The 15,296-nt window shown below is 35.0% G+C and overlaps 1 protein-coding gene across 1 annotated transcript in view; it reads right to left on the bottom strand.

The window, feature by feature from the left end:
* Window positions 1-408, bottom strand: part of arrb1 (arrestin, beta 1) — a 37,055-nt gene extending 36,647 nt beyond the window's left edge. Inside the window, exon 1 of the mRNA XM_063016230.1 lies at window positions 385-408. The gene's annotated coding sequence lies outside the window, so the exon portion shown is untranslated. The remainder of the gene's footprint in view (window positions 1-384) is intronic.
* Between the last annotated feature and the right edge of the window lie 14,888 nt (window positions 409-15,296).

The following is a 15,296-nucleotide window of genomic DNA, read 5'->3' as shown; positions in this document are numbered from 1 at the left end:
TTTGATTCTTCCTGATTTGCATCTAGCTTTGTAAAGAACATAAGTTCCACAAAGTGTTTAATGCAGGGGTGCCAATAATTATGGTACATAATTCTTTTAAAAACAATTCTACTTATGTGTTCATCTTAAATAAAGACTTAATCCTGACCAGGGCCACTGGCATTGTTATTGAAATTGATTTAAAAAAAAAAAACAGAATGTATGTCTTCAATATAACTTCAAAATAACTTGTTTTTGTCATTTAGATTATAGATAGATAGATAGATAGATAGATAGATAGATAGATAGATAGATAGATAGATAGATAGATAGATAGATAGATAGATAGATAGATAGATACTTTATTATCCCTAAGTATTTTTGGTTTTATAGTGTCTTGCATACCTGTGCATGTCAGACAGTCGCGTTTCCAGGTTGCCATTTTTAATGTTCCATATGTACACAGCACCATCTGCAGAGCCAGCTGCTAGGTAACTTCCATCTGGACTAAAAAAAGTAAAAAGAACCCTGGTTCATGTCTGATATAGTGTACTAGGCATGTAAAGCTATCCTAAAATTACAGAATAGCTTAATTAAGAATTCTAAAATAGGTTTATACCATTATTCAAAGCTATTGGTTAGTACCATAGCTTTGAATAATGGGCACAATTAGTCAACTGAGTACAGCACACCTTAAGGGTCTAGTGGAGTCCATGCCTCAATGAGTCAGAGCTGTTTTGGCAGCAAAAGGGGGACCAAGACAATGTTAGGAAATGGTCATAATGGTATGCCTGATCTGTGTATTTACTACTACTGCTATTATTATTTTTAGTTGTTTAGATGCATAATTTGCACATGTAGGTGCATAAGTATGCACATTGTACATATGCCTAACCCTAATCAATTACTTTATTTGTATTAGTTGTTCTTTTCTTCTTATTCAGCTACTGGGGGCCAATAATTTCCTTCTGGATCTATCTATCTATCTATCTATCTATCTATCTATCTATCTATCTATCTATCTATCTATCTATCTATCTATCTATCTATCTATCTATCTATCTATCTATCTATCTTACTAACCTCAAATAGTGTTCTACTGGGTAATATTACACGGTATGTAGTAAGCGTATATAGTTACATTAAAGTAACTGAAGTTGGTTTAATTTAGATATGTTGTACCACTTGGAATCCCAAGTACTGTGAATAGATATGAAGAAAATACTTATGATTGTATTCTATTCATTTCATTATCAGAGTAATTTCTTCATTTTCCTAATACCCTATTCTAATACTTTCTCAATGCACTGTTTAGTTCACAGAGAGCTTTATCTGCACAGTATCACTGTCATATGCATATATCTGCATATATCTGCAATTTACATTGTTTAATGTTATGTAGCATCTATTGTAATGTTTTGTACTTGTATTTACAGTGTTGCAATCCAAGCTTTAAAGATTCTTTTATTTAGATTTATATTTAGGAAATCGACATTATTACAGGCGTTAGGAAAGAGTCTGCTCTGCATTTATAATCTGTTATACCCTCCCTATTCAGAATGAGATTACACAAACAGACCCAGCCTTTTAAATGACGCAATGCATTCTGGTTCTTCTGTTGCCATAGAAACTGCTAAGTGTATGATTCAGCTGAGAGCTGCGGGCGGCTCACCAGAAGCACAAACGGGCAATCAGCCTTCATCATTTTTCTGTCCTGCTTTGTATTGCTTACTGTCGTTCTATTATTTTCTGATTTCTCATTGAGAGAGCTCACAATACATATAGTTATGCAACAAGAATAGTAGGGTCACGCTGTGAAAGGGGTTCGTGTTGGGTGGGGGGTTGCAACCTAAATATCCTAGCTGTTCTATTTTTTGTCTGACCTTTTCAAATGCATATAGAATTCTGCAAAATGTTCAATGTGAGAGCTTTCAAAAAATATTAAGCATTTTCTTAAAAGATAACTGGTTACTTTGACTATAATATGTAACACTTAAGTGTAAAAATTTTACACCTGGAATTAATCACCCAAATGATAAAAAATGTGTAAGAATACAAGGTCTTCCATTACAGTTTATATACAGGTCTATTTATATGTTAAAACTGGTGTAAATAGAAATAACCCAGACAAAAATGTGCATGGTGATTTGCTTACAAGCTGAATGGTATCTTTAAGAAAGCAAATAAACTGATTTTGTAAGTTTGCATTTAGCTTCTGTTAAAGGACATAACATAAAGGGTGGTGTATAAGCAAGTAAATTAATTTGGTGTGTACAGTGTTATTGATTACAGTGGTATCTTAAAACTCGACATCAATTGGTTCTGGGACTGGTGTCGAGTTTTAAAGGTGTGGGTTTCAAGGTATTTTTTCTCATAAGGATGTATGGGAAACCTGTTGCATTAAGCTAATGTAAAATAATGGGGTTGTTTTTGACACTTACACACATACACTGAAAATAACACAAATATAATATAACAAAAACACTGAAAAACAATTAGATAAACAGTTAAAAACCAATATATAAATACAATAAAAACCTGCTCTTTACCTTTACTACTTTATTGTTTCCTTACGCTTAATCGTGGAGATGCTTGGTCTTAGAATACCGTATTCCTTAGCAAGTTCAGTAATTCACATCTAAAGTGACAAAATGGCTTTTGCGCCGTTGTTCTATATGAAGTGTGCCGGTGCACAAAGTTTAACGTGACTTTTTGTACTAAAACAACGAGCAAGGAATTTCATTGGTGAACCTATTAGCAGTAATAATTAGGAGAAGTTTAATGTTTCTGTCATTCTTTTAATACATTGTCACATCAAGCTTTTTTTTACGATAAGCATTTTAGACTCTGAAAAGCTGATTCTCACAATTTCTCAGCTGACACCTGACCATCAGCTTGTTCATCATTTTATTCCTAAACCATGACCATCACCACAGAGTGTAAAAAACTAGAATCCCAAGTACCAGTCTATATTATGTTTATAAATAGCCAAGTACATTAAAGCATACACTTTAAATACACAATGACAAGTCTAGACAAACATCTTTGTGTCTCACCTGAAAATGGCTTTGGTGCTGTCACTTCCACATTTAAAGTCGTCTGCCCTACAGTCACCATGTAAAACAAAATAAAAACAAAAAGCTGAGTTATATGTACTTAAACTAGAATATTGGATATTTTAATCTGTGATTTACTTGTATGTAAGAGTTGTCAGTACCGGAAGGTTTTTCTGATATTGTTCATCCTCAGATCCACCACCTGCAGGCTCTCCTCTCGTGAACAGACCAGCAGGTCTCTGTGGTCAGGTGAGATGTCGATTGAGGTAACTTTACCCTGAAGAGGGACCTCCTGAGTGCAGCTCACTGTCCTGCAAAAACACAATGTGAAATATTACATATAAAAGAATCATAAATGACAGTGTGTGTAAATACCAATAGAAAATTTAACATTAATGCAAAATCTCTACCAATTGAATGCAAAACATGAAAAAAATGAATAAATTTTTCACTTAATTTTTTTGTTCACATTTGGAAATTAAGAGATAAGTCATATTAAGACGTTAGTTCATATTATTTTAATGTAAAGTTCAAAAAAATTTATTAAATATATAAAGGCTGTAATATTTTAATATTACATAAATCACAACTCTCAAAACAGGATTATTGGTAAGACAACAGGCAAGTTTAGCCAGTATGTAATAAAAAGTTCACTAAGCATCAGTTCTTGCTTTTAGCACACATTTGGCCCTTAATATTAATTAACTGAGCACTGTTTGAAAGCCACAGCCAATTAGAGTATTGTTGCTGACTACTTGCATCCATGTATTGTCACTATTTACTTATTATGTAACAACTAGGCCTATAATTCCAGCATAATTTTATGCAATTATGTGATTTTAAAGATTTAAGAAGATTAAAATATGCTCAGTGTACTCATCTTTTCAGGTTTTGCAGTAACACAATTAACTTTAATTATAATCCTCATTTCAAGAAAAAGTTAGGCCACTTTCTGAAAATGCAATAAAAACTAAAAAGTGTATGGAATATATAAAGACTGTAATTCTTGTTACTGTGTTACTGGTAAGACTATGGGCATGTTTAGCCACTTTGTTAAAAAAATAATAACAATAATAATAAAAACACTAAGCATCATTTTTTAGCACACATTTAGCCCTTAATACGCTAATAAAACCCCATTTTAAGAAAGTTAAGTCACTTTAACAATGCAATAAAAATAAAAACTATATTTTATTTAACTGATAAAAGTACAAAGAAAACATTTTAAGTGTTTTCACTGACAAGCCTAATTGTATTTTAAGAAAACATTAGAATATGACGCCTGCAACACAGCCAAAAAATGTTGGGACAGAGGCAAAATAAAACTAAGGTTATACAATTAACATTGTTCTGGAAGGTTCACACAATAAGCAGTGTAAATGATTACAGGTAAGGTCAACTGGACTGAATATAAAAGGAACATCCACCAAAGGCTTCTTCTTCTTGGGAAATCTTGGTGCATAAAGGTCATGGGTGGAAGCTACTGCTGAATGTGTGTGACCATCGAGCTCTTAGGTGGGACTGTTTGAGAATATGTCATGCTACCACAATGGCTATAGTCACACACGTGCAAACAGTTTAAGCAGTTTTTTTTTCTTCAACAAGCTGGCTAATTAAATAAACTTAAATTTTATTTCTAAAATACCTTACAAGCTTGAAAAAAACTAAAATAAATGGTAACGGCCAGTAGTTTGAACATCCCTATTTTAAGTCCACTGCATTCATAAAGGGATATTTGGCCTACGGTTGCTGGTGACTTGACTTACGGTAAATAGGTGTATACACAATATACACAAATTATATATGTAATATACACCGATCAGGCATAGCATTATGACCACCTGCTTGTTTCTACACTCACTGTCCATTTTACCAGCTCCACTTACCATATAGAAGCACTTTGTAGTTCTACAATTACTGACTGTAGTCCATCTGTTTCTATACATACTTTGTTTTTTTTTTACCACTGAAGAAGGTCTAAGATGACCAACTTAAACAGCAGCAATAGATGAGCAATCGTCTCTGTCTTTACATCTACAAGGTGGACCAACTAGGTAGGAGTGTCTAATAGAGTGGACAGCGCTGCTATATCTGATCCACTCATACCAGCACAACACACACTAACACACCACCACCATGTCATTGTCACTGCAGTGCTGAGAATGATCCACCACCTAAATAATACCTGCTCTGTGGTGGGTCCTGAGGGGGTCCTGACCATTGAAGATCAGGGTGACAGCAGGTTAAAAAAGTATGTAGAGAAACAGATGGACTACAGTCAGTAATTGTAGAACTACAAAGTGCTCCTATATGGTAAGTGGAGCTGATAAAATGGACAGTGTGTGTAGAAACCAGGAGGAGGTTTTAATGTTATGGCTGATCGGTGTATGATCTATGTAATTCATGTGTTAGTGTTGCTTCATTGTATACTAATTATACAACCATAAAAAAGCATAAATTATGTAATAACAGGATTCAACTGAGCCGCTAGGTGCAGTTGCCAGGTCTCTGTTTTGACCACAGTACTGGTTAACTATAAAACCACAGACATGAGTTAAATTTTTCCTTAAATAATGATTTGGGAATGTATGTACCGAATGACTCATATATTAAAACATAAACTGCCAAGCAACTTGGTCTAAATTCATCTCAAAGGTTTTCAGTTGTATTGGGAATTTCCTTGTTAAATCATGTCTTTATGGGTCTCTCTTTGTACACTAAAATTGCTATAAAAAAAACACGTCTGATGTACAAATTAAGTGTACGCTTGTAAAGGAAAGCCTTTACAAAAACAAACCTGACATATAAGCAAATCACTGCACTTTTTTTGTTTGTTTTTTTTCATATTTCTCTTCTGTCAGATTACAACACAGCTTAGAGACTCATGAAGACAATTAGTATGTGGGCTGATGGTTGCTAGGCAACAAGTGAGCAGTTGGCACAGCGGCAGCTGGAGGTTACTGTTGCTGAGAGTGAATGAGAGATGTCAAGGGCTCATACGTGGGCTGAATAATATGTTTCGTTTCTTTAAATCTCTTAATGTGCAAAAGCAGAGGCTACTTGGCAGCACACGCGGATCATGTGACGTCGCTGTCTTAAATGCATCATATCCACGGGTGACTGGCATGAATCTATACTAATCTATGCTGATGTGGAAGTGGTTTAAATGGAAATCCATTAACCACGGTGCTCGTCTTAGAATGCGCCGCATGTCTAGAGTTCTCATTGTTGACACTGATGGTCAATTTGGTCTGTGTTCACTTATGGGTTTGTTTAATGGCTCCATGGCAAACAGAAGCTCTCTGAATGTACAGAAATAAAAAGTAGAGAAATTAAGAGACTTTAGGATTAAGATTAAGCAATATCTCAGTGTTGTAACATCAGTATTTAAACAACAGAATCCCTTAGTAATTCATTTACACCGATTAGGCATAACATTATGTCCTAATATTGTGTTGGTCCCCCTTTTGCTGCCAAAACAGCCCTGCATTTGTGATGCACTGTGTATTCTGACACCTTTCTATCAGAACCAGCATTCACTTCTTCAGCAATTTGAGCTACAGTAGCTCGTCTGTTGGATCGGACCACACGGGCCAGCCTTCGCTCCCTACGTGCATTCATGAGCCTTGGCTGCTCATGACCCTGTCGCCGGTTTACCACTGTTCCTTCCTTGGACCATTTTTGATAGATACGGACCACTGCAGACCGGGAACACCCCATTTTTCTGTCTTCTAACACATCAACTTTAAGAATAAAATGTTCACTTGCTGCCTAATATATCCCACCCACTAACAGATACCGTGATGAAGAGATCAGTGTCAATCACTTCACATTCACTTCACTTCATAATGTTATGCCTCATCAGTGTATATTAAAAATATATTAAAAAGGACGACCACCTTGTGCTTCCAGAATAAATAAAACACTGCCATAACAAATGTCCAGAATGGTCTGTGGTAGGATGTTGAACAAAACCCTCTTATAATGGTTAAGTAGTGGTTAAAATTAAAGATTAGGGTCACCATAATGACATGTATTCTGGTTTTCAACAAAAAACAAAAATTATCAACATGTAAAATTACCTCATGTTTGAATGGAATGATTTTCATGAGGTGGCTGCCAATATATTACGGTACAATATATTAATATATTATCTTTTTAAGTATTTTTTTCCCCCTTTTTCTCCCACTTTAGCGCATCCAATTTCTGCCCGTCAATCATCCTCTCACTAATGTTGGTCCCTGCTCCTGATTGGGGAGGACGAGGCTGCTCCATGCCAGCAGATCGTAATCAGTCGTAATCACACTAGTCTGAGAGAGAGTCCCCATCCGGCTTAATCCCTCCCCTATCTGAACAACAGGTCAATCGTTGTTCATGTGGCCACTCAGCCTCAGCCGGTAGCAGTGATGGCATAGTTACCTTTAAAAAGTAACTTAGTTACTTTATTGATTACTTGATTTTAAAAGTAACTAAGTTAGATTACAAGGCACTTTATTAGTTACATTCAGCAGCTGCCGTAATGCAACTGGAGCTGCGTAGGCGATTGAAGCGGAATAAGAAACAAGAAAGATAGCGGAAAACGGAGTCCTCTGTTCACAAGTGTAAGTAAGATAAATAAAATAAAATTTTTAAAGACAAATAAATAACAAAAAGACGATAAATATCCAAAATTTTGGCGAGTGGGGTTTGTAATGAGTCTGTAACTATGGTGATATTACGTCATCACGTCCCCACGTGTAGTATGTAGCGGTGCTGTGTGCATACTGCACACTTCTGTACTGAAAGTATGTACTTCTTTACCGGCCGAGTAGTGCATACTTCCTCCAATCTAGTGCATACTCTAAGTATGCAATTTCGGACGCAGCTCGTGACTTAATTGTCGCATAGGCCAGACGTCACTCTCCGAGACGCAAAAATAGTAACGCACAGTAACGTGGATAAGTAACTTTAATCTGATTACTGGATTGGAAATAGTAACTCATTAGATTACTTGTTACTGAAAAATGTGGTCAGATTAGAGTAACGCGTTACTAAGTAACGCGTTACTGACATCAGTGGCCGGTAGGCAGAGCCGAGATTCGATACAATGCATTCAAGATCTCAGCTCTGGTGAACAGCGTGTGTTTTTATCGCTGCGCCAAAGTATTACTTTTAAGTCTTTTTTTATTATATTTTTTTATATAAATTATCCAGATGCAAGTAATGTAAATAACTTTAAGATTAGATTCTTTTCCTTACTCAGAAGTCCAGCTTTTGTGTTCTTTACACTAATTTGTGTAGCTCGTATTTGTATTAAGCTTGTATTTCCAGGAACATCAGCTTTTGAAAGCTCACAACATCTTTTTTTTTTGTTCTGACTGGGTCTGTGAGGTGCTTATTCAATTCTGTGGTCATTTTTGTGGCTGTACATTAAGAGCATCAACCAGCTACACTGTAAATTGTCCATCTATCCTTGTCAGCAAGTTTTAATTTAAGACCAGGTTTAACATACTCTGACAAGTCCTTTGAGACCTTAATTTTCCTTGCTTTATTTCTCTTACATTAACATTAGGCTTTATGACACTGCTATTACGTAATTAAGGCCTTGGCATAGATTTGTTCCTATGTCTCCCTATGTATTCATTGTCAGTTTCCGCCTTTCACACACCAAATATTCATCTGGAAGAAGCGTGTTCTAGCAATAATAAATTAACCAACATTTTTATTTTTAATTTTATAAATTCGTTACTATTAAAAATATCAAATGTATCCATAGACATCATCACCTAAATTTTTTCCTCACTGACTTCACACATATCAAAGCATTTTAAGATCTAGTTAGTGTTACTGAGAACGAACGACTGGTGTAAGAAATATATCTTTACCTGTTGTCCCAGAAGCGTATTTTTCTATCAAAATGACCACTGATGATAAGATGCCCTAAGCACACCAAGTCACTACAGTAGGAGGAAACCTCAATGGTTTGGATGCCTGAATTAAACACATATAGAATAAATGACAGGTAAGTTGGTGCTTATATGTAAATATCCACATTACTGAAATAGCTTAATAAAATTATTTCACTTTGACACACTGTAGTCTGTAAAAAACTATATTTGTGAAATTAGCATTATTAGTTTAATTGTAACGTATGTATTTGAACACATAAATAATTACAATTAAGAAAAATAAATGATAAAATAGTAAATTATATCTAACCAGTTTATTCTTGTCTGAGCTGTGGTGGGCACAATGCAGTAACTCACACTAAAAGGACACCAATCAATTGCAGGTCCTCGGCCATCCCCTCAACCAACACCCCCAAGCAACCAGAATGCCCCCATGACAATATACAAGGGATCTTCAAAAAGTTTCTGCACTTTTATATTTTCATTGGAAAAGTTGAGGGCGGGAGGAGTCTGAAATTGGTTGTGCCTGAGAGACAGAGAGAGCTTATAGTCCGGATTTAGCGCCATCTGATTTTAAGCCTTTAAGAGGAAGAAGATTTTCATGTGATGCTGATGTGAAAGCAGTGGTGCATCAGTGGTGCATCAGTGGCTACACGCTTAACCAAAAACATGCTTGCTGATGACATTAAAATGGTACAACGCAAAGAAAGGGGACGATTTAGAAAAGTGATGTAATTTGTTTTTGAAATTCTTAATAAATAGAGGTTAAAAAAGTGCAGAAACTTTTTGAAGAACCCTTGTATTTGTTTACTGTAGTTTAGCAGTGCAATAGTAAAGTGTGGACCCATCGACCCATCACTGTTATTAATTTTAGTAATGATTACTCCCCAACATAAGAGCTAAAACATTAATGTACACTTGTGATTTAGAGATGTCCCATTATAATGAATTAATAGCCACCTGAAATAAAAAATAATGATTTTTCATAAACTGAAAAGAATACCTCTTCTTCTACACAAGCTGCCAACAACGACAAGAACACTTGTATGTGTGAAAGACTTACATGCAGCACGTTGCAGGTCCCAGATCTTTATTGTTCTGTCTGCACTCCCTGTCACCACCTGCGGTAGGTTACACTTAAATCTGGCTGCTGTCACTTTTCGGGAATGACCTGTCAGTGCAAACTACAAAAACAAAACAGAACAGAATTTCTCCTTTAGTGCCTTTACACTCAAACATGCTACTAATCCAAGCATTAATTTCAGTCCTCAATGTGCCCTAAATTATACCTTATAGTTCAGTGTTTACACATTTTATTAGGTCGTAGTTTAAATCCTTTTAAATTCTGTTAATATTTAGTTGTGTTAAATTACACATATTAGTCATCTTTACTTTAATAAAATGATAAATAGTTTCAGATGGGCTGTGACTTCTACAACTTCTATCTACAACTTACATATGTTTTTAAAATTCTGCTTCTGAGGGCAGTTCAAACTGTACTTTTTGCTACTTGAATAAATTTGTAAAAATAAAACATAGCACTACTTTTGCTGGTGTTTCATTTTCAAAAGGTTACTATTTAGGGTCTGAATACCATTATTTTTTACATATCCCGGTCTCTACGTGGGTTTCCTCCCACAGTACAAAGACATGCAGTTAAGTTAATTGGAGATACTTAAATTGCCCTTAGATGTGAGTGCGTGTGTTTGTTAAGGTGCGAATGTTTGGATGTCTGCCCTGCGATGGACTGGCACCCTGTCCAGGGTGTTTCTGTGTGTCTTGTGCCCACTGAGTGCTGGATTAGGCTCCAGCACCCCCTGCGACCCAGTTTAGATAGTGAGTGAGTACATAAGTGAATGTAAGTGAACTATTCAAAGGTACAATGTGGACAACCTTGGAAAATACAGTCAGAGACCACTTATGAAAATAATTCTCAATTAATTTTGCATTTTTCTTAAATAGTGTACGACAATGCATTTTTTTTAGTATTTGATATGCCCTCCCCCTTTTGCTGTAATGACAGCATGTACTTGAACTGGAATGGCCTCCACAAGTTTTCGCAAAAATGTATTGTAAATATTTTGTATATTTATTCATTCTTTTCTACAGTCATTTAGACTTTTTGGTTTTAATCTCACCTGATGGCTCAGTGTTTAAGGTACTGGACTAATGATAAGATTTAAGGGTAAAACTCTGTTACTGCCAGGTTTTTACTGATGGACCCTTGAGCAAGGCCCTTAACCCTTCAATTGGTTTTATTATATTTTGTATCAGTTTTACAGCATCTGTTTTAGGTGAATTCAGGTGATATTTCTGGTGCTCTACCCATCGATAAAGCTGGTAAGTAAATACCACATTTATATATAACTGAATTCATTAAATTGCATAACATTGCTGATTATCTATATTGTCAGTATTGTTGAATGAAATTTAGAAAGGCTTCATCTGCAAGTCCTTCCTTTGTGAATAAATTAATGAGAATCACACTAATATATTCACATGTACATTTCTATAAGAGCTGATTAAACTAGAAGAAGCAGAATTAACTTTTAAGATAAAAAAGCTATTTTTCCCTCAAACAAAACTCAACATCTGATTAATTTAGTTTAAAAGAAGATTTTTTTGCATGTGCTGTATTTACAGCATCACACTGAGTCAAATGACACCTCTGAATGCAATCAGGCACATATCGTTCACACCATGTGCAGTACATCTTCACCCATCTTTGTGTGGATGATATTTCTCCTAGAGTGAGATTCAGGGAGCTAGAATAGTGCTTCAGATATGAGAAGCACTTATTCAGGAAGCGGGGGGATGGGGGCTTCGTTACCTTGGGAACACAGTTGTCCAACCGCCAAAAAAGAGCTGACTTGTCAAGTGATCCAGCTAAAATTTGCCCGCCCTGATAAAAAGAAACATGAAAAGACGACAACTGATGAGGTAAGATTAAAATGACAGGTGTAAATCACAAGTATGTGGTATTGCCTTCTACTACAAAAATGCTCACTTAACTACAATACAGTCCAAGTACATTCAGACAAAATCAAAAAGCTGTTTCATTTACAAAAATGAGATATATTTTTACCGTAGAGTCAAATTCAATGCTGCTGATGCCCTCATTACTCCCATCTAGTGTTAATCTGTGGTGTAGCATGCCTGAAAAACAGAAACTATCAAACTACCCTCAAAAACCCTCATCTTTACAAAATCTTAAAGTTCAGATATGTTTGGATGAAGCAATTATAAACAATCTAATTTCTTAAAAATCACTCCACTTATTCTGTTTGGTATACACTAAATTGTTACTGCATGACTGGAACAAGTATTCAAAAAAACATTACCAATTTAAGTTTTTACATGTGTTTTACATGAGTTTTATTATGCATGTACTTTTTCATATGTTTCGACAACACTTTATAAATTAGTAATTTGTTGGAGAAAGGTTGATGTCTGTTAACTTTGTTCCATATTCCTTGTTCGTGTTTTTTTTTGTAATGACTACAGCTGGTGGTTTCTCTGTGGTCATATAAAAAGGGCTAGTTTGTCTGAATCCATAAGACTAAGCACCAGTAATTACAGAGAAAAAGTCCAGAAAACTGTACAGATAATTTTTCTTATAAGTCTGAGAAGAATATATCTTGGAGTCAATTCTAAGTACATTCAAGTCCCAAGTTTATTTGTATACAAAGAACATGGAACAGTGGTCTCTTTGACAAGATCAGGAAGAAAATTGAAATAGAAGCTGCTACATTCATAGTCAAGTGGGAAATACTGCATCCCTGCTTTAAGCTTAGTTGAAATTTGTTGATATTGAGTGGGCCAAAAGATCTAAGCAGTACCACATATTGTACGACATATATGTACAATGGGGGTAAAAGTCTAAGACCACTAGTAATGCTTCTCTTTTGCATTTTCCAATTTTATTGTCTATTATAAAGTCAAAAGGTTGAAGGTTAGTAGTCACATCTCCTAATCAGTAAGTTCAGGTGAGTTCAAGACTCATTTGTAATTATATTATCATGCATTTACACATTTCGTCAAACTAAAGAAACCCAAAGCTAATGGATTATTTGTATTTTTTAAGAACCACTTACATAAATATAATGAACATGCTTTATGTTTACTATTTTCATTTTATTATTCTACCTAATATTTACACAGCTAACTGTAAAAACAGTTTATTAGCTTAGACTTTAATTAGACTTTATTGTTCATTTGAATGTAGACAACATTGTCTTTCTATTACTTTTAAAATTTAGGTTATAGCTTGTCTATTCTTGTTGACTCTTTGGTATAGTAGTATAGCAATCCCCTACTGTTGAGAACATGATTTTATGTACCTGATTGGACCTCCCACAGTTTGATCACCGTGCCCCCAGTAGCCACCAGGTTTGAACATGGACTAAATCTCACTGCATTGATTCCAAGCTCATGAGCGTCCTATAAAACAGAGAGGATGTCATTTAAATCTACCCACAAGCACATGCATTTAACAACACCACTCTTTTCTCATTATAGATTCTTATTCTTGTTCTTGTTCAACTATGTTAATAACAAATCATTTTTACTCATTTTGGTTATAATAGCTATAATTAATTACAGCCATTATCTTAGCTACAAGATGTTTTCTGTACTAGCTGCTTTTGTTTTTACTCTTTAGTAAATATAATAACTTAACCTCTGCTCCTAGGTAACATTTCAGTTATTGGTGGGTTTGATAACATGTTAATAACTTGTTTCAGCATTACTTTTAATTCATTGCAAACCTGTTTTGGGTAGCTTTATTGTTGTTAATATCTATGCTTTACCTTCTGAAACCTGCATAGTGGTTCAGGTTTTCCATTGTAATACCTGTTGCTCAGCTCAGCCTGAAGGGTGCAATCAAATAAGCCCTATTTATATAGTCTAATTTATAGTCACCAGCTTTAGTCAATCACAGTCGTTTAACACCACCAAATTACTAATCTAAGTTGCTATATGTATATTTTTGACCCAAGAGGATTTTAGAACATCTTCTTAAAGACACTTATTAAAGCAACATAAGCTGACCTCTATACGACATCTTTATTAGGGACATTCATGCTTAGTATAACATGATAATGCCAAGGCTCATACTGCACACATCCCAGCAGCGTGGCTATGTAAAAGAGTGCAGGTGCTACACTGGCCTGCCTACAGTACAGCAGTTATTATGTAACAGAGTGGCAAACATGCTACTATACAAACTTTTAGGACATCATACAGACATTAAATTAAGAATTGGTTTGTATTTATAAAAACAATGGAGTTCAAGGTAAAACATTAATTCTATTTTTTATTATTAGAATTTTATTTACTGTCTTTTTATTTAACTTCCCTGGTATTGATGTTTGTACATAAAATGTGTTTACTTTGTTTACAATGCTCTTTTACATTTAGATTGGTTTATAGTGGTTAGAGTGTCCACTAACATAATTCAAATTAGACTTTATATAAATCTACCAGAGGCAAACAAGAAGATTCTATAATACCTTACAGCTTAATTACTTTGTCTAAAAATAACATTGCTGCATATGTAAATTCTGACATTTTGGTAACTGAGAAAACCTTAACTTCATAGACTGGTTGCTCTAGAGGGCAGATTTAAAATTAAAATAAACAGGATGTGGGTTGGGGGCCTGTGTGTGAGCGAGCTGCATGGTGGCACAGAGAGATACTGTTGTGCTCAAATACACATGGGCCTTTGTGCCAATACCATGTATCAGTAGTTGTCTTCTACCAAATGACAAAGCTAAATACACATTTATTTATTTAATTGCTTATGGCTTTTCTTTAGTGTTTTATATACCGACTGGTATATAAATATGGGGGGGGGGGGGGGGGGGGGCACTTAGAGATTTACAGTGGTTGTCCAGATAAAGTTAAAAGTTTGCATACACTTGTAATAATTGTAATGATTTATGTAATTGATCTTTGTCTAAGACTAAATGATTGAAACAGCTTTTACAGTTTAAAGTTCTTTTGGGTTTATTTTGGGTTTTCTGAAATACGCTGGGTTAAAAATGCCTAATTTTCTGGATGATTCATAATGTCATGCCTAAATTATAATATTTTAAATGACATGTCTTAGTTTTTTGCAGGCAGTTATGATTTACTTATATACTTGATCATGTATCTGTATCCAAATAAATGGGGCTAGTTTGACTGCACAGATATATGGAACAGTGATCTATTGTCTATTAGTCTATTGGAACAAAACCCAAAATGTCAAAGTGCTCAGAACTGTCTGTATGATCTGGTATGATCCAGCAACCATCAAAAAATCAAATCTGCCATAAATCATAAGCTACTGGAACATGAGTAAAACTGTCATCATCATCATAGTATGCATGCT

The sequence above is a fragment of the Trichomycterus rosablanca genome, chromosome 20 (assembly GCF_030014385.1).
Source record: "Trichomycterus rosablanca isolate fTriRos1 chromosome 20, fTriRos1.hap1, whole genome shotgun sequence".
NCBI lineage: Eukaryota > Metazoa > Chordata > Actinopteri > Siluriformes > Trichomycteridae > Trichomycterus > Trichomycterus rosablanca.
This window is presented reverse-complemented; position numbering and strand designations above follow the sequence as displayed.